This window comes from Paroedura picta, chromosome 4 (assembly GCF_049243985.1).
Source record: "Paroedura picta isolate Pp20150507F chromosome 4, Ppicta_v3.0, whole genome shotgun sequence".
NCBI classification, from domain to species: domain Eukaryota; kingdom Metazoa; phylum Chordata; class Lepidosauria; order Squamata; family Gekkonidae; genus Paroedura; species Paroedura picta.
Window position 1 is genome coordinate 95,130,427 of NC_135372.1, and position 19,814 is coordinate 95,150,240.

General features: G+C 45.5%; 1 long non-coding RNA gene across 1 annotated transcript; it reads left to right on the forward strand.

Moving 5' to 3' along the window:
* The first annotated feature begins 17 nt into the window (after positions 1 to 17).
* On the forward strand, positions 18 to 19,334 carry LOC143835929 (uncharacterized). The gene is made up of 3 exons (XR_013230412.1): positions 18 to 114; positions 15,863 to 16,013; positions 18,667 to 19,334. It is a non-coding gene; the product is annotated as an uncharacterized LOC143835929 (long non-coding RNA).
* Positions 19,335 to 19,814: the final 480 nt, after the last annotated feature.

Below are 19,814 nucleotides of genomic sequence, written 5' to 3' on the forward strand. Positions count from 1 at the left end.
GAGTTCCTTCGCCGCCATCTTGGGAGGGAATAATAAGAACAATGGGACCCGCCATCTTGGGAAGGTCGAGGATAATTGTTTTCTGCGTAAAATCCACTGGCACCTTTATTCAAGGTAGGAGCTTTCTCGCATACCTTGAATTAAACTTTGTTCGTCTTAAAGGTGCCCCTGGACTCTACATTTGTTCTTCTGCTTCAGACCAACACGGCTCCCCGCTTGAGTCGGTGTGTCGTTCTCCCATCGAAATGCCTGCACATGCTGTAGATTTTCGGTAGAAGTGCACGTTGACGCTGGGTTCGCCGCAATTTAAAACATTTCTCCTATGTGTAATGAACATTTTCGGGACAACAGTTTCGGTTTAAAAAACGACTTGTTTCAACAACACTCGCCTACTTGGTGGTGCAAAGTGCCGTCCAGTGACGCTTTAGCGGGTTTTCAAGGCAAGAGACCGACAGAGGTGGTTTGCCATTGCCAGCCTCTGAGTAACAAACCGAGACTTCCTTGCTAGTCCACCCAAGTACTAAGCTGGTCTTGATCCTGCTTAACAGCAAGAAAACTGATCGGATCGGCCTAGCCTGGCCTACCCTCACCGGACTCTAAAGTGTCATGGAGAAGGATGAGCCATTTGCCAGTCGAAATCCCCTTTGACTGGTGCTCTGGCAGGCCTATAGCCAATGCCGCTTTGGACAAAAACATGTTTAGGAAGAGTGGGTGGGAAGGTTTATTTTAAAAAATATATCCTGCTGAACAGAACTTGATCGCCACACTATAAAAATAGTGTAATAAAAAAATTTTACATGGAAGTTTGTTTGGGGATTTTTCTTTGAATATGTGGCTATTTGAAATGTCAATAGTCCATGAGTTGACTGAAGTTTTAGTTGGATAACAGGTTGGATAATTTGGTGTTCCCAACACTCTAATTAAAGAAAACACCAAGAGTAAGAAACCAAAAGATCTTTTTATTTGATTGCTGAGGAAAAGGATCTCTGCAGAAAAAACAGTGATCCAAAAGGCAGACAACATGCAGGCTCTCTAAAACAAAGCATTTATACTTCTGATGATTCCAGTATTTACTCCTTACAACATTCATGTTTGGTTTCTCACCTTGTAGTCTATGCCACATTATTCACGGTTTCTAATCTTGCCCTGATGTGTGCCTGTTATAGTTCTCCACATATCAAATATGTTACTAATGAAATAGTCCCATGCTCCTTTCTCAATCATATCTTTAAGTTTTCTCTGTATGCTTGGAACAGAAATAAGTGTCAGTAGGCTGTTTGCCTGCAGCGCTTTCCAAGAAGGGCCTTGCTGTCATAGTTCAGCTCCAGTGCCAAGAGACCTTTATTTTTTCACTCTTTCCCTGTCACTTTGATTATCCACATTTCTTTTACAAATGCACAGTCCCTCTGATACTGTGTGAAATGTATTGTGTCAAATATAGTCAATGGTCAGGAAAAATAGTTTCCCCTGAACTACAAGGCTTAAAATCCATTTAAGGTAAAAGTAAGTTAGTAAAGAACTCCAGTCAAGCACTGATGGAGCAAGTTTTTGCAACAGAAGAATCAGTCTCTTGCACAATCAGACCCATTTTGATTGGAAATACAAATGTCACCTGTTACCTACTACTGATCATGAATAGCAGTTACAAAAATGACTACCAAACGCTGAATACAAAAATAAAGAATAATACAAATGTCATGTCTATCAAGATGTAGGTCTTGAAATACTGAAAGCCAAAATTTAAAACCATTGGCTGCTGTGGGAAGGATGGCATAAGATTTGGAATCATTTTGATGCGAGATTGCTACGAAGCAATATGGCAATATTAAATTTGCTTAATATAACAAGAAAAAATTGTATTTGGTGAGCTCCTTAATTTTTGCACTGGATCATAGATCTGAAGAAAATTTGTCAAGATACTGTATATCTGGCCTTCCATTAAACACCAGTAATACCATAATCACTCTCTTTGGTTTGTTCTTTATTTGGAACTGCGTGTATATGCATATGAGTTCCCTTTGAGAAAGTAATTGCTTTGGAGGGTAGCCTCTATTTGTAGGGTGTCCTTTATGGCAGTGATCCCCAACTGTTTTATCACCGGGGATCAGTCAACGCTTGACAATTTTACTGAGGCCTGGGGGGGGGTCTTTTACTGAGGCCTTGCTGAGGGACATCACCACTGCCTGAGCCCCTGCTCCACTTGCTTTCCCGCCAGCGCTCCTGACTTCCCATCACCCACTGGGGGCGCTGCCAGCAGCAGCTGCGCAATACCACGCTGAGGGGGAGCCCCAGCCATGGCGGCCGCTGGAGAGCACCAAAGGTGAGCCGGCAGCAGAGTGGCAGGGCAGCCCTTGAGGCAGCAGCCGGGGAGGAGGATGAGGAGGAGCCGTGGCCTGGTACCGACTGATCCATGGACTGGTACCGGTCCCCAGACCGGGGGTTGGGGACCACTGCTTTATGGCATTATGCCCTGCTGAGGTCCCCCTCCTTCCCAAACCCTTCCCTCTATCCCAAATTTTCAGAATTTCTTAACCTAGAACTTGCTCAGGAGAATATTATTATTATTATTAGATTTATTTCCTGCCACTCCCTTGCGGCTCGTGGAGGGTTACAGCATCCTAAAATCCCCATTAAAACCCCATTAAAGACAATAATAACATTCCCGACATTGCCAGCATGGCGAAGATCGGAAACTCAAATTCCCCCCCTCCCACTACTGGTGGGTGGAGAGGAGGTCCTGATGATGTTTACTTCAGGTCCCAATCCCAAATCCCAGGGGGGGGGGGGGCGTAGATCTATGTTGTCAGCCCCGGCCTCAACCATAAACCTGGCAGAAGAGCTCCCTTTTGCAGGCCCTGCAGAACGTTGAAAGATCCCGCAGGGCCCGCAGCTCTCCTGGGAGCTCATTCCACCAGGTGGGGGCCAGGACTGAAAAGGCCCTGGCCCTGGTCGAGGCCAGGCGTGCTTCCCTAGGGCCGGAAACGACCAGCAGATTTTCACCTGCAGAGCGCAAAGCCGTGCGAGGAGCATAAGGCGATAGGCGGTCCCTCAGGTATGTGGGTCCCAACTCGCATAAAGAGTTGAAGGTTAGAACCAAAACTTTGAACTGGATCCAGGCAGCAATTGGCAACCAATGCAGCTGCCTCAGCACTGGCTGGATGTGGACCCTCCAAGGTGTGCTGGTGAGGACCCTAGCAACTGCGTTTTGCACTAGCTGAAGTTTCCGAATCAAGGACAAGGGAAGGCCCGCATAGAGCGAGTTACAGAAATCTATTCTGGAGGTGACCGTTGCATGGATCACTGTGGCTAAGTGTTCGGGGGACAGGTAGGGCATTAGTAGTCGGGCTTGGCGAAGGTGGAAAAACGCCTGGCCGGCTACTTTTTTGACCTGCATCTCCAAAGTCAGGGAGGTGTCAATGGTCACACCCAGATTCCTGGCCTGGGACGCGATGGTGAGTTGCGTCCGTGCCAGAGTGGGTAAGCGTGCTTCCTGGTCCCGCCCCCTATGTCCCAGCCACAGGACCTCTGTCTTGGAGGGGTTGAGTTTCAGGTGACTCTGCTCGAACCATTCCGTCACTGCTTCCATGCCGGCGAGGCGGTGGACCAACAGTTCGTGATCCACGATGTCAAAAGCGGCCGACAGGTCCAGAAGAACCAGCAGTGTCGCCCCGCCCCTATTCCACCAGGCCAGCACCAGGGCGGTTCTGGTCGAGGCCAGTCTCACTACTCTGGGGCCAGGAATCTTGAGCAGATTTTGTGTGCTCAAGTGTAAACGACTAGGGTGGTGGTCCCCAACCTGGCACTGGGCTGCGGCTCCCTCTCCTTGCCCCCCCCGCAGTAAGAAACTTGCGGCCCGGCAAGCTTCTTACTGTGGGAGGGGTGGAGAGGGAAGCAGGGTCGCGCATGCACATAGTGTATGTGCGGCCGGGCTGCGCACGCGCACATGCGACATGCACTACCAAAAACGCGCATGCATGGCACTTTCACGCATGCGCACATGCACAAAATTGCAGCACATGCACATTTTCAGCCGCACATGATGCATGCGCAGCCGGGCAATCGCCCTCCGTTCTGATGCCGATTCCCAGACTGAAAAAGGTTGGGGACCACTAGCATAGGGGAAGAAGCAATCCCACAGGTCCAAAGGTTCCAGACCATTTAAAGACCAATACCAACACCTTGAACCAGACTCGGTCCTCAATCTGGAGCCAATGCAGCTGGGAGAGCACTGGTTGAATGTGGTCTCTCCATCCTGTTCCTGTAAGGAACTGTTCTGCTGCATTTTGGACCAGTTGGAAGTTTCCAGATCAGATACAAGGGTATCCCAAGTATAGAGCGAATCGCAGTAGAGCAAATTATGGAAGGTATTATCCTTAATATCTCCACTTTAAAGGATACAGGTTGTAAGTGTTGGGAAAGATTTTTTCCTGCCTGAGACAATGAGGAACTCCAGCCAGTCAAAGTTAGCTGGACAAGTATGTCTAAGCATAAGGGCTGCCTTCTTGTATACATACTAAATATTTCTAGCACAAGTAGGCAATGAAGGAAGGGAGGCAGGACATTTTCCCCAAAGCATTGCTTCAAATGGAGAAAACAGCATCTATAAAATGTGCAGCATATGGGTCAAAACCTTGGGCTCCATAAAGATTTGAAAGAGGTTCTTTTTGTACTGCTTATATTTTAAACTCTTTTAAATACATTTTATTTCTGCCAGTGTTTTAAAATGTCCTTTGATGCCAATGGACAAGAAACTGAAGCTGCACCTTTGTTTTATCCCATTAATATGCACATATATAATATATCACCTGTGGATAGGAGTGGGAGAAGGCCAACTCAGGATCATTGGAGATTTTGTTGCATGTTTCTGTTGCTTGGCAGGAGGGCAGTTTTAGCCCACAGGAAGAAAAGACACCACACCAGTGTTTGGAATAATAAGGCCACAGCTTTATTCTCCTAGCAAAGGAGAGTTGGCTTGGCATGAAGAGGAATCCATTAAAAGACTCGGTCAGCCGACCGATGAATCAAGGTCTCATATGGCGCCCTGGAGAACCAGCCTAGGCGTAAGCCTATAGCATGGAAAGCTCCTTGCCATGTGAAACCCACACCCAGGGAAGGCGGCTTAACAGGGATCCAATGGGCGTAAGCCTCTGTCTGTTTCCCCAGACCGCCTGGCAATGCGAGCCTGCCTCCCCAGCCGGGTTGACATTCCACTTGCATACGTGCCGATCTCTTAAAGAGACCCCCAAATACTGAGGGAAGCAGGTACGCAAACCTGCTACCCCCAAAAAACGGATTCTCCCCATGCCAATCTGCCATAGAACGGAAGCCACTAAAGCTTTTGTTCCCGCCAACCTCCTAAAGCTGTAGCCAATCCACTAGGGCCGACCTCACATCGTGAAGCCATAGATCATAGCCCCAATCGGATAGATGCACCCCATCTGATCGATAAAGTGCTTCGATCTGATGGGAAATGTCGGGATGCCTTATTAAAGGAATGCCCCAGCCCGAAAATATCTTTGCTAAAGACTTACTAACCCTGCGTCTCGATAGGTCTAACTTTGAAGGATCAACTGCGTTCCTCCAAATCCTACGCTCCAATAACTCTGACCAAATGATCTGGGCCCCTGGCAGCCGAAAACGTAAGACGGAAAGGTCATCGTAAATCATACGTGTCAGTTCAAGTCCTTTTACATGCCCCAAGTCATTTTCCCCTAAGTGTATAAGTAGAACAGAAGGAGGTCCCGCATAATAAACTTCTTCAGCCACGACTGACAGCAATCTTGGCCACTTCATGCCACGGTGTCCTGACCAACGAACTTCAAGGTGCTGCCCTAGACCAAGGTCTTACCCCAACCGGATCTTGCCGCATAACGACTGGCCCCGAAGACGATACTATGCCCGATGATCAGGATCGAGGGTACCCTTTTAAATGAAACTAAAGAGAGAAGATGTTAATTAACCTAATCTGGACGTATGTATGCCTTATAAGCAGCAGACTTCCATCGACCGACTGCCATAATTTGTGCTGGGGATGCCCCACTATGGAAAGCCTGGGGGGCCGCTCCTATGCAGAATGAATGAATACAGAAACATTTTGGCTCAAGACCCAGGTTTTTTAGGCATAATCTAAGGATAGCGGTAAATTGATACCGCGAAAGTCAAGAACCATTTTCATGAATGAATAATGGACCAGGAATGTTAGGCCGTATTGCTAAAAATTCGGCCATACTGCTAACCGGACAAGGTAAGTTATGAAGAGATGCTGTTAGAACAACTGAAGAACCCACCCCCCATTGGTCGGTCTTTGACCGAATGTGCAATTCCGACCCGATGAGCTGGATGTCCTTAACTGACAGGACTACTCCTGTCTTTTGTGACTTGGAAGCTGCAAGAAACTCGCAGCATCTGAAGGCTCCTTAAAAGGCCAATGTGAATGCTGCATGAAGTAAAACTTCTTCATAGCATGAAAAACATACTTTGTGAAGTGCACCAATTAACGCATTAAGCATTTGCAAAGTTATGGGCCTCCTGGCGTCTGGGGCACTATGAGCTAACTTCCTCCACCCTTCCACAGCTCTTTTTGCCAAGAATGAAGAGCTCGGATCCCAGTGACCCATAACTTTACTGAAAAATGAAAGACTAGCTAAGTGTACTCTCATGGTTTTTGGTGACATGCCTCCCATTTTTAGGTAAGCCAGATAATGTAACACCTTGGGTTCATTCAAAGGAAAAGGGGGCAAATAACCCATGTCACACGCAAATTTAGAAAATGAATTGCAGGCCCTCCTATACGCTTGTTGTGTAGACGCCGCCAATGACCCCATCACCCCTTCCAGGATTAATCGACACCAAGGCTCCAAAGATCGTCTGGAAAGGCTTCTGGATCTCTGTTCGCCCCGGGGGCCAGGTCGAAAAATCTTTCTTTCTGGAACCGAGAGAGTACATCAGCGACATGATTACACATACCTGGAATATGTTTTGCATTAAATTGAATGTTATGTTCTAAGCAAATGAGCACTAGGTGGCGCACCACTCTCATAACTCTGTCCGAGCGAGATGTCTGTTTATTCACAATAGTGACCACTGCTTGGTTGTCGCACCAAAACAGGACCTGCTTATTTGTAAATAAATCCCGCCACAATTGGACAGCAACCACTATGGGGAATAATTCAAGGAAAGTAAGATCCTTGAGTAACTCAGGGCTCCAACTGGCCGGCCAACGGCGGGCACACCAACGATTCCTATAAAATATTCCAAAACCTAAACTGCTGGCTGCATCTGTATGGACCTGCAATTCCATGCCTGGATTTAAAATGGATTTCCAAATGGAAACTCCATTGAATTTTTCTAAAAATTGCAACCAAACGTTTAGGTCTGCTTTGATGCCTTTATTAATCCTAATGAAGTGGTGCGGTGCCCTAATTCCGGCCATAGCTCTGGCTAACCGTGAACAAAAGGCCCTTCCTGGTGATACCACTTTGCAGGCAAAATTAAGATGCCCTAGCAAAGTTTGCATCTGTTTTAATGTGGCTTTTTTACTAGCAATCATGGTTGCTAGGAGACTGCGCAATACCACCAGCTTCTCCTCAGGTAAGTGAGATGTCCCCTGCACTGAATTAAGTTGAATGCCCAAATATGTCAGCTGGGACGCAGGACCCTCTGTTTTATCCGGAGCTAAAGGTACACCCAACTCGACCGCTAGTTCTTGAAAAGACGCCAAGCGCTCTGCACAAGCGGGGGAATCTGTGGGGCCCGCAAAAAAGAAATCATCAAGGTAGTGAGTGACCTGATGAAATTTCCCTTTGCTCTTCACAGCCCATTCTAAGAATGTGCTGAAGGATTCAAATGCCGCACAAGCTACCGAGCAGCCCATCGGCATTGCCTTGTCGACGTACCAATGTCCATCAAATTTAAAACCTAATAGGTTAAAATCATCCGGATGGACTGGTAATAAACGAAATGCGGACTGAATGTCGCATTTTGCCATAAGTGCTCCTCTTCCACACGACCTAACTATATTTACCGCATGGTCAAAAGGAGCATATTTTACCGAACAGAGTTCAGGTGCAATGGCATCGTTTACTGAGGAGCCTTTTGGATAAGACAAGTGGTGTATGAGCCGAAATTGCCCCACTGCCTTTTTTGGAACAACTCCCAATGGGGAGACGCGTAAATTATTAAATGGGGGAACCGAAAAGGGGCCCGCTATGCGCCCCGCTTCACATTCCTTCTTTATTTTTTCCCTAACGATACCAGGCATCTCTTTTGCTGATTTCAAATTGGGGCAATCTGTAGCCGTACGCAATCCCGTAAATGGGATGCGGAAACCCTCTGTAAAGCTAGCGGCCAAATAAGCTGCTGAAGCTAGATCAGGATAAGATTTAAGAACCTCTAATAAAACTGGTAACTTAACCGGTGTTGGTGCTAAACTAATTAAATCTAAACTCGCCCCTTTATTTTTTTTCTTTAGTTGGCGTTGAAACTGTTGGACCCCGACCCTCCCTCTTTTTTGAAGGAGGATCGGGAACCCCGAAAGGGGTTCTGGGAACTATTCCCTTTTCGACATGTAGCTTTGGAGTGATATCCTCCACATGCCTCACATGCATGTTCAAAGCGGCATTGCCGCCGCTTGCACCCTTTTTTGTTAAAATCCCAGCAGTAAAGGATGCTGCTTCTTCTGTTATACGCTCCCTTTTTATCAGAATCATGTTGTTGCCTCATACCGGGTCCCACCTTTAAAAGCCAAGTGGCTTGGTGAATAATATCCCATCGGGTCAATGAGTTATGCGAAGCCAGCTCCCTAAATTTTTTATCATAAGATAGAGCTGCATCATCTCCAGCGCACTCCCTGGCCTCCAATACATTTGATAAGTGGCGGCTAAGGTGCCTCCCTCTCTCCGGGTAAGCCGCTAAAACCACAGCCATGAATTCGGCATACCCCCTTATCCAGTTTTGGAAGGTGCGCTCACATGTAATTTTTTCCTTCTTACGTTTTTTAGGGCGGTCTCCTGTATTGCCCCCTTCGTCATCCATTGGCACCAGGGCAAATATATCCACAAATATATCCGTCCAGAATTTTATTATGTACCTTGCTTGTCATATGTAAACCCGGTGGAGCGTCGCCATCCTTGTATTGACCTGGCGGGTCGAACGCTTCCCCGGTAATGTCACCCTCATCCAATCTCTGCTTCGCCTCCATCCGGCGACGGTAGAGCCAAGGAGGAAGGCCAGGGATAAAGGAACCCTCCAACCAATACTCCCTCTCCCCTTGGTCGTCCCCTCCATCCTCATCCGAAGTTGACTCACCAGACATGTGATCGCAGTGTGAGATGCATGTTCTCCTATGATGACACGCCCAGCGTTTCTTCTTTGGCCTAATATGTGCACTGGAACCATCATCATTGCATTCATCACTTGACGCAGATTCACTAGGAGTACTCCCCTCACTGGCGTCTTGTATCGTGGCTTGACCTGTAGCAGCCCCTGTCAGCTGTGCAATAGCTTGGGAATAGCCCTGCCAAAATAAGGCTGAATCCCCCCCATCAACATGTCCTATGTTGAGGTTAGCCCCAACCCTCCTGTTAACCGCAGTTGTTCCCCGCTTCCGTTGCCTACCTGTTTGGGCTTGAGGACTAGAAGTAACTCTACCTCGATTGGAGCGTGATCTCGAACCCCTAACCCTGCCTTGTTGGCTTTGGGCCGAATTCAATGCCCTTGGCAGCTCACTTACGCCCGCTGACCTAGACTGAGCTGGGCGGCGTCCTCCTGCCCCAGACATGGCCTGACGGGTTCGGTTACGGCCACGGTGTTGGGGGCTGGCCTGATTACCCTGTCCGTTGGCTGCTGCAATGCGGTTCTCGGCTGTTCTTGCTGTGGCTGGGCGTCGTGCTCCGCGGACTTCAGTGACCGCTGAGAGCTCCAAAGCCCCAGAGGTAGGCCTGCCCTGTCCACTGGGTTGGTCATCCTGCTGACTCCTACCCGTCCCCATTGATCTTTGAAGCGCCCTCGCTGCAGCAGCTCTCTGGGGCGGGCGGCTAAGTACCGGCATACTGGCAGTCTCCACTACCTCGCTGGCTAGTGCTGGCTCTCTATCTGCCCCAGAGACCTTTGCCTTTCTTTGGGCCCTGGAGGTAGTTCTGGAGCCAAGACCTGCTGTCTGCCTCCCTTCAGCCAAGGCACTCGCAAGAGCCCGCAGCATGGCATCACCGCCCACACCCTGCACCAATTGTTTAGCCTGCTGCTTCCGTGGGACCATTATTCAATAATTAGAAGCACCAAGTGCTCCCCTCTTTCCTCCCCTTCCTAATCCGCCACACACCCTGATTATCCCAAATCAATTAACCCGATTTCCCCCCCTTCTGATCAAGTGTCTAGTTTTTTTAATATGTTTTTTTAATTAATTAATTATTTTTAATTGATTCTGTGTTTATACATACAAAGATTATATGTATAGACTTTTACTGCTGACCTGTGGCGGATTAAGGAGGTCCCTAACTGCCAGAGCGCACCCACACACTTTGGCCTTTGAAGCCTGCCTCGAGTTTCGAGCAGCACAGAGGAAGAAGCTTCCCCGCGCTGCGCTGCCAGTGGAAAGAGGCCGAGCATGCATGCCTGGCCTCTTAAATAGGCGTCGGAGACGCCCATTCCTCCCCCCACCCGAGAGGCGTGCCACGCCTCTGCGGCCCCACCCCCGGGCTATCCGAAGGCGCGTCAGCCAAGACGCGCCTTCTCTTCCTGCCGGGCTCGCTCCTCCGCGGCAGCAACCGGAGCTCCGGGTAAGTCTCGGCTCCCGACTCTGGGTTATAATCCAAGAGATGCCTGTTGGAAGAACACAGCAGGTTATAGATATTAGCCTTTAATTCTACAACTTACAGGACCTCTGGCAAAAATATTTAGAGAGTTTTTAGCTCAAAGTCCATGAGGTATTGGACCATAAAATTCATAGAGAGAAAAAGTTCCCAGATAATAATAGAAAGAAAATTATTTTGAGCACATTTCAGTGTCAGATATTATATATCATATTGTTGTTGTGTGAAGTCGTCTCTGACCCATAGCGACCCCATGGACAATGATCCTCCAGGCCTTCCTGTACATATCATATACAGAACGTCAAATACCAGCATGATCAAATATCAACTATTCACCAGGTTTCAACCTCAAAATCTGCAGTGGAAAAATTCGAGGATTTAAGGCAGAAGATACATTTCAGCATGACTATCAGAGGCATTTACTGAGAAGGAAATGGATATGTTGTTTGACTGCATTGTCAGTTACAAATCTCCTAACCATCTCTAGATGGGATTTTGAGCCAAACATCCTCCTGATTCCCCCTCCCCCTTTAATTTCCTGCCAAAAAATGTGATCATCTACCTCTGAAGTTAAAAGGAACAGGAACTGGCTGGGAGTTACAGGGAGAAAGGAAGGCTGATGTTCATAATTAAAGGGGAAAAAAGGACTGTGATTTGAAAATTAAATTTAGCACATCAGAGATGTAGAGTAATTGCTTTTCCCGCTGCTCTATATAAAAAATAAATGAAAACAGCTGAAATATTGCTGCTTAATATTTGAATTTAATTAAAGATAATGCAGAAATAGTGACTAATGCTCCTGCATAATGCCTATAATATAAAGGATGTTTAAATGCACCTAGGGGTCTCATTGAGTTCTTATGCTCTTTGTGTGGGTGGAGGGGTGTCTGAACGTCAATAGTCTCCTGAATCACCAAAAGGGCAATGAACATGAGAAGTAGTAGTGCCCATAAAAGTGTAAGTTGTCGCTAAGGCAAGCTGCAGCTAGTTCTTGTTCTGCCACTCCTAGACTACCCCCTTTTGACTGAGTCAGGAGTGGTGTCTTCATCCAGATTTTACTCAGCAGGTTGTGTGTGTCTGGCCAGATGGTGCAATATTTTTGTTGGGTTTGTGTGTTTTGTTTACTTCTCCATGGCGTCTACCTTTGAGACTTTAAAGAGTGGTTTCTTGTTTCCTTTACCTGGTTTCCTTTACCTTTATGATGCTTTCAACTTTGACTCTCTTTGCAATTTTATTTTTACCAAAGTGGTAATGTGGTAAAATTGAACCTCTAAGGACAAGTAGATCTTATAGCAGAAGTCTAGCAGTATGACTATTCTTGCATATAGACAGTTGCTCAACTGCATTAGTTGCTGCCAGTTGTTTGTACTAGTTCCTGTTATCACAAAGACCTCACATGAACACATTAAGCTGCCTCGTACTGAATCAGACTCTTGGTCCAACCAGCTTGCCCTAGCACCATTTACTAGCAAACGAGTCTTGTGGGAGAGCCCACAAGACTCATTGCATTTCTGCCAAGGCTAGCGGCTTCCTAAATAAGCACAAGCTTTCATTCTGGGCTTTGTGGCAACAGGCTTGTATTGACATAGCTAGCTGTACATATGAAGCACTGATGGTGCATGTCCTGTCTGCTTTTTTTAGGTGCAATACTGTTGTAGATGCTTACTACAAATCAGGCCTCCGAATTGGGATGTACTGATATAGCAAGTAGTGTAGGGGACCAGAACACCCTTAGAATGGTTTTTAACTGGTTTGTCTCCCATCTGCCCCAGCAGAGCTCATTTCCATTTCTGGTCCGTGTACCAGTTTTGTATAGTGCCACTGTTCTGGGTCGGGTGAGATATGCCTGTGGCTGTTGTTCCTATACAGATAATAAAATTAAAATAAAATAAAATTAGAGGCTGGATTGTGACATTATGCATTGTGACATTGCAATGATGTCTCATTTGATGCTCCAGTCTAAGTCCTATATTTGTTGGCCCAGCACAATGTATCAAAGTTTAATCAGGTCTGTGGGAGATTGGGGGGGGGGGGGACGACCAACTTTCTATTTGGTATGACTACCTCTAAACTGCATTTGGAGCTGCCTTAGACTCAGTCAGACCATTGGTCTTCAAGGTCAAGATTGCTTACAGTGTTTCTCCAGTGTTTCAGGCAAATGTTTCTCTAGTGTCTCTCTGTGGTTTCTGGTGATCCCTTGATTCCTAGAAAACTGTGGTGTCACTTAGGGATTTATCCAGAAGTGACATCATGCCACTGGGCAGACAGACTGGCAGATGAACCTGGAACCTTCTGTATACCAAGCAGATGCTCTACCGCTGAGCTACAATTCCTCCTAAATATTGCAGCGAAACAATGGCTTAGGCAACAGCCAAGGGGCTTTGCCCCTTTTGATCTTAATGCATGGCTGATACTTGTTTCCTGTCAGAACCACCCACAAGCCTATATGTAGTGCTGGTGTGTTAAAAAGGTTCTTTTTGGCGCAGTAATACAAATAGCCTCCTGGTCCTTATTTTCGTGCAGGGTGTAAACTGCACAGAGCTTTTATTCCAACCCCAGGTCGATTCAGTCCCTGCTCTCTACACAGAATGTGATTTCTGTTTGGATTTGGGGCGATTTAAATTTTTCTTCTGCAGCAAGAAGGATTGATCCTGAGTGACCCTACCTTTATTGTGCGATATCTTAGAGTGCTTTTAAGCCTCAATATATTTTAAAATCACATTGTTTTGAATCTGGGCTCTCCTCCGTGGTAGGGAACCTATGATTGGCCACAGGTGGTCATGTGATAAGCCTGACTTAAAGGAGAAGCCTCTAATTTCTCTCAACTTCTGTTGGTCTTGGATTTTTTTTTACTGCCTTCTTCAATCCTCTTACACCCCCCACCCCCTTCAAGAAAAGAAAGGATTTTTTCCTCCCTCCTCTGACTTCTTGGATCCTTTCCCCCTTCAAGAAAACAGAGAAAGAGTCTCCATTTGGCTCCCCCCCCCTCTTCTGAGCCTTCCTAACCACATGCAGAAGACTTTCCTGTTTCAATGGGGGGGGGGAGGGGAGAGGAAGACTCAAGTTCAAAGCGATCTGAATTCAACAGGATTGACAATGGAATAAACAAAGTAAATGCAGACTCTGTCCAGGCTGGAACATTGTCCTCCCCCCAAGTGAGTGTCCTGTCTTTGTGCTGAGAAATACCAAGTCGTTTGCTGGGCTACTAGACTGGAAGCCCAGTGGGTAAGAAGAAGAAGAGGAGGAGGAGGAGGAGGAGGTTGTTCTCATATGCTGCTTTTCTCTACCTGAAATAGTCTTAAAGCGGCTTAACAGTCGCCTTCCCATTCCTCTCCCCACAACAGACACCCTGTGAGGTAAGTGAGGCTGAGAGAACTCTGATATTACTGTTTGGTCAGAGCAGCTTTATCAGTGCTGTAGCAAGCCCAAAGTCACCCAATTGGCTGAATGTGGGGGAGGAGTGGGGAATCAAACCCGTTTTACCAGATTAGAAGTCTGTGCTCCTAACCACTACACCAAGCTGGCTCTCTGTCCATGGCATTCTGTGATACGTATAGCTACCATTCTGTTGAATCTAAAGAGGCACAAACAATTAGCAGTAACAATCGACATAATGCTTCCCCCCCGATATACCTTCAGCCAATCATATAAATGATTTAGTTATTATAAATTTATATATTTGGAGCTTTGATAAATGACAAGATTTAAGCATCTTTTTAAAAGCATTTGTATTCCGTGAACATGCCTGAGCTGTGAGAAATTATGCTTTGAAGGTTTTTTTAAAAAACAGTTTTGAATTTATTTACATTTTCCCCAGTTGGGAAACTTAGTTTTAACTGTCAGATTTTTATTTGCATTTATTTATGAGTTTTATGCTTTATTCTATATCTGTAAATTTAAATTTTTGTAGTGGCTGACAATTATGGATGCGGGTAATAACTATTTGATTAAAGGAGGTGGTACAGTCTCGTTCTTTGTTAAACCCCTAAGCTGTGAGCTATGCGTTACTGGTTGTGGTCTGAACTGTAAAACACAGATTATCAGATTATAACATTTTATGTCATCAGAATGTATAAAGCACACAATTTTAAACAATCTATCTGCACTTCCTTTTTTGACTTTTATAATATGTTATAATAATTATAAATAATTTGTGCTATTTGTTATTTTTCTGACCTGTAAATTCTAGTTAGCAAAAGAACTATTTGGTCACTATGTTGGTTTATATTTGGAATAATAATTGACAAAAACAAAAAAACAAAACATTTCCCAATTTGATCCACAAAAAGCGTCATGCCGCCACAGTGGGGAAGTATATGTGTGGGATCATTAAGTATCATTGTGTGACACCATCCTGTCCATATATACGCACCTGTATACACATACACACACGTACATTTATGTGTATACATGCCACACACACATGCAAGCACAAATTGCACAAAAGCCTTCATGCAGTGTTTTATCCATACAAGGGTAGATAATGTCATTTCCAGGTCAATGATCAAGTGATGGCACTTCCCAAGCTCCACCCTTTCTGATGACATCACTTCCAGCACACCACACAAAATCCCATCCCTTCTGTGATGTCACTTTCAGGGCACTCTCACAAACCCACCTCTTCCTCTGAAGTCACTTCTTATTTCAAAATTCAAAGTTAAATACACTGTGTTATATCACTTCTCATTCCCACCTTTCCCCCACTCCTCTAAACCCACCTTTCCTCCTCCATGTTACTTTTAGACCTAAGTCTCTTTACAGTACAAAATAACAGAAAGCTTTAAGATAAAGTACTTTTTAAAAACATTTAACAGAAAAAAACAAGCAAACAACACATGACAAGTGAACAAAACAAGAGAAACTGTCATAGTGACACTGTTTTCTGCTTCTGGGAAGGAAAACAATATTTACCTTGGCTTCTTATTGCTTTCAGCAACTCTGGTCTTAACTTTATAAACTCACAGAATTTTTCTCAGTGCATCCTGCAATTCAGTTTCATGTGAAGTTCTGCTTTGACAATGCTATAACTCAGCTGGTTTGTTTCCTTGCTCCAGAGCTGCATCACTCCGCTGAAGACTACCTCACAGTAGGCGTTGGGTAAAGGGATAGACAATGCAAAAGAGACCAGCTTCAGCAGATGGCTGACACCGCTGTCTGGAATGTACCTGATCATCTTTATCCATCTCTGGTCTATCTTCTCTTCCTGTGAGAAAATCTCTTTTTGGCATTCTGACACAATGCAGAAGTCATCGAACAGTTTGTTAATGTCTATTATATCAGGGCCAAAATTAAGGGCTTTAACAAGACTGTCTAATGGATTCCACATCATAGGACTGTCAAGTGAGAGCACTGCCATATCTTTGAAAATTGATATATCAAAATTATACCATCTCTCGGGGTAATCAATGCATCTAGAGAATGTCTGGTCTCCCTCTGTTTGGAATTTTGCCCTTTGAGATGTAGAGATCCTGATCAGAATGACCATAGGAGATCTTCATAGAACTGTTTCTGCTTTGCTTCTTAAGGTTTTTACAAAGGTCATCCAAGATTTTGTGGAGTTCTTGGCACTTTCCAGTTTTTTCACATTGGGATTGAACAATGCCCTCAATTTGTATAGGGATTACGTATAACACTGAGGAAGAGATGACTCTGATTCTTCAGTGCTGGCCTGCACTGAGGGTATACTTCCTGTTGTGTGGGAAGGATTCAATCCAGAACAGGAAGTATACCCTCAGTGCAGGCCAGCACTGAAGAACCCATTCAACAACTGGCATAAATGACAACCAAAGCAGGATCTCAGGGAATCTGCACTTTTGGCTGAGCATGATAGCTTGCTGTATATATTTATGACAAAGACTTCTGCATTAAAACTCAGGGTCCTCTCCCCCCCCCTCTTCCCCTACATTAAAACTCAGGGTCCATTTGTGAAGTACATGGCATTTGCAGCCCACACCTATCAATCTCTTGTTAAGCTGCTGAAGTATTTGAAACACTGACTTGTGTTTCCCAAAATTCACTGCTGCAGTGTCAGCAACATAAGATGACGCTCTGTCCAAACTGAGACCATTGTGTTGCAATTGCTTCACTGGTCTCCTTGTCATTGTAGAAGTCAAGCAGTCCTCCTTTAATTCCCCCTGTTAACAGAAAAGTAATGAATGATCACAGGAAAGAATTTCCTGTTTCTCATGTTGGATACATCTCATCGTACTAAGAAAAAGTGTACAGTTTCTAAGTCCTCCAGTATTAATTCTATGGATTTTGGTGCCAAAATGTACTTTGTGAGGCTGGTGGCTTTTGTCCATCTACAAGACATTGTTTTTGCAATGCCAGGATCAGGCAACATTCTTGGCAGCAGTTTATTTGTGCAGTCTTGACTTGCATAATTATGATGGTGTATAACACGGTGGTACACTTCTACCACTCCAGGGGCGGTAACTTGATTAGTTTTTGAAGAATCTGGTTTGTTAAAGAAGCTTGTCACTAGTGATGTCTGTCTATAGGCTTCTAATGAAATAATTTAAGGGATGCTACAGGAAAAAATGCATTCTCTGCCTCCTTTAGAGGATAGTCATGTTCTTCTGCAGTAGAACACTTTACAGACCAATGGATAGAGCTGCAACTTTCAAAAGCTCATGCCATAAAAATCTTGTTGGTGTCTGTGCCTGCTGGGAGTCATAAGTGCTCCTCTATGTTTGCTAATAAAGTACATGATTAAAGCTTTACATAATCACTGTTACCCCAAGCCCTAACAAACAGCAGTGGCGGATACCATCATGTCAGGACCCCTTGACCCAAGGCAGGTGGTGGGGGAGGGGAAGTAGTTCAGGAGTAATGTAATAGATACCTCATTATAGTTTCCACCTACCAAAGCCATTTCCTCCAGAGGAACTGGGATCGGTAGTGTGAAGATCAGTTGCAATTCCAGAAGATCTCCAGGCCCCACCTGGAGTTTGTAAACCTAGCAAGGACAGCAACTTGTATGACCCCCTCATGTATTTTTCTGACCTGATGGTTGCCCCCCTGAGGAAGCCTAGCTTACCCAATCACAATTCACATGGAGCTGCCAATGGGACAAATGGCACACCCAGGGCTGTTTCAGGTTGAGACAATGGTACGGGAGAAGACATAACTGCTCTTTCCCTATGCACCACAGGTAGAGTTGACAGCTTTGAGTTGGGAAACACCTGGAGATTTAGGGGGTTGAGTTTAGGGAGGGCAGGGTTTGTGGGCAAGGGTTTTTTTTGGGGGGGTGGAACTGATCTTGGTTGTCTGGAAATCAATTCTAATAGCAGGAGATCTCCAGATGCCACCTGGAGGAACAAAACACTGGCTACTTAAAGAATAAAGTACTGGAGGTTCTGCAAAATTGAACTCTTCCACCAAGCTTTTGGTTGAGCCCAGGATCACACCTCTAACATCGATATTGGGACCCTTGTCTGCCCCACACCTGGGATTTCGCCCAGATTGAGAGCTCCCATCTTGAGCCAGGCTATGTGTCATCAGCCTCGGTATTTCTGGTTTGGTTGATGTTGTTATGTTGTGTTTGAGACGGAGTAATCACAGTAATGTTAAAATGTTGTTTTAGTATATAGTTGTTTTAGATGTTTCGTATTAGCTAGTTTTTATATGTTGACTAGCAAGAAAGCCCATTGCAAGCAGGAATGAAATGGATGCTAGGACACAGGGGACACCAGGAGATGCAGATCTCTCTCTCTGTGACTCTCACTCCCTCTCGCTGCATGTCTCGGTGTGCCTCGCAGCAGAAGGCATAGCAGGTAATTAGGGCTTGTTCTTAGGAGGGAAGCACGGCTGATGTACAGTTTGGGTCAGCTCTCTCTGTCTCTCTCTCTCCCTCCAGCAGGGGCGGCTCTCCCTGTGTCTCTGTCAGCAGCTTGGGGCAGCTCTCCGTGTGTCTCTCTCTGCCTCCCTCACAGCAGGAGCGATAGGAGGGATTGAGGGCTCATGTTCGGTTTGGCAGGGCTCGATGTGTCTCTCTCTGTGTCAAGGCTGCACCCTGATTGCACCCTGATTCCAACTCGGACAGCCGGACAGATCATCTTGGAGAGGGGCAGCCTAAAAATCTCATAAACAACCAACCAACAATCATTGAGGTCATTTCTGCACATCTGTAAAAATAGTGTTACGCCAGCTGAACAGTGTAACGCTAAATATAACTGTGCCTCCTGTCCCCTCCTTAACCTTTTCCCTGTCTTGCTCTTCTCTGCTGCCTTTTTGCACTTCTCACCATCTACATTGCCTGCTTGAAATGGAAGAAGAGAGCAACATGGTTTATATGCAACTCTCTTCCACCTGTCAATCAAGCAAGGTAGCCAATCCCCCTTTTTCATGCTTTAAAGGTCCTGCGATGCCCACCTATTTTTTTAAATGTGTACTTCTCCATTGCTATGCCTGTGCACCTATTCATAGATGCATAGTGCTTTTTGAATGCTCCCCCTTCTTGAATCATGAGTCTTGTAAATTTTAAAAATTAATCTTGTTCCTGATTTTTTTTGGGGGGGGGGCAAGTTTAGAGAGGCATGCTTTGTGCTACAACGTTTGGAAAATAAATCTGGCATTGCCTGCACGCTTGTCTGCCTATTCATTGCTCCAGGATTTCAGACATTGAAAAAAAGACGTTCCTGTCCCCGGGAGAGAGTGGCGGGAGAGAGGGCAGGATGAGGCAGGTGCCATTCATGTGTTTTAGTCTCCATAACTTCCCTCCACTGGTTGCCCGCTGGTTGCTCTCTTTAAGGTAGTGTTACATAGGCTGGTGAATCCACTTTTGGATTCACCAACTAGCGCTTTAAAATGGAGAATGTAGCCAGCCATTTACTGCCCAGACACTGCATTTTGGCGACGTCATATGGAGGGGCTGGAAAAAAATGACAATGAAAGGTAAGCATTTCACTATTTTTAATGGGTGCAAAAATCCCCTGAAAATTGAAACAATTTTAGAGATAGAGTTCTAGCAGTCTAAATGACTGTTCTTCATCTGAAAGGCAAACA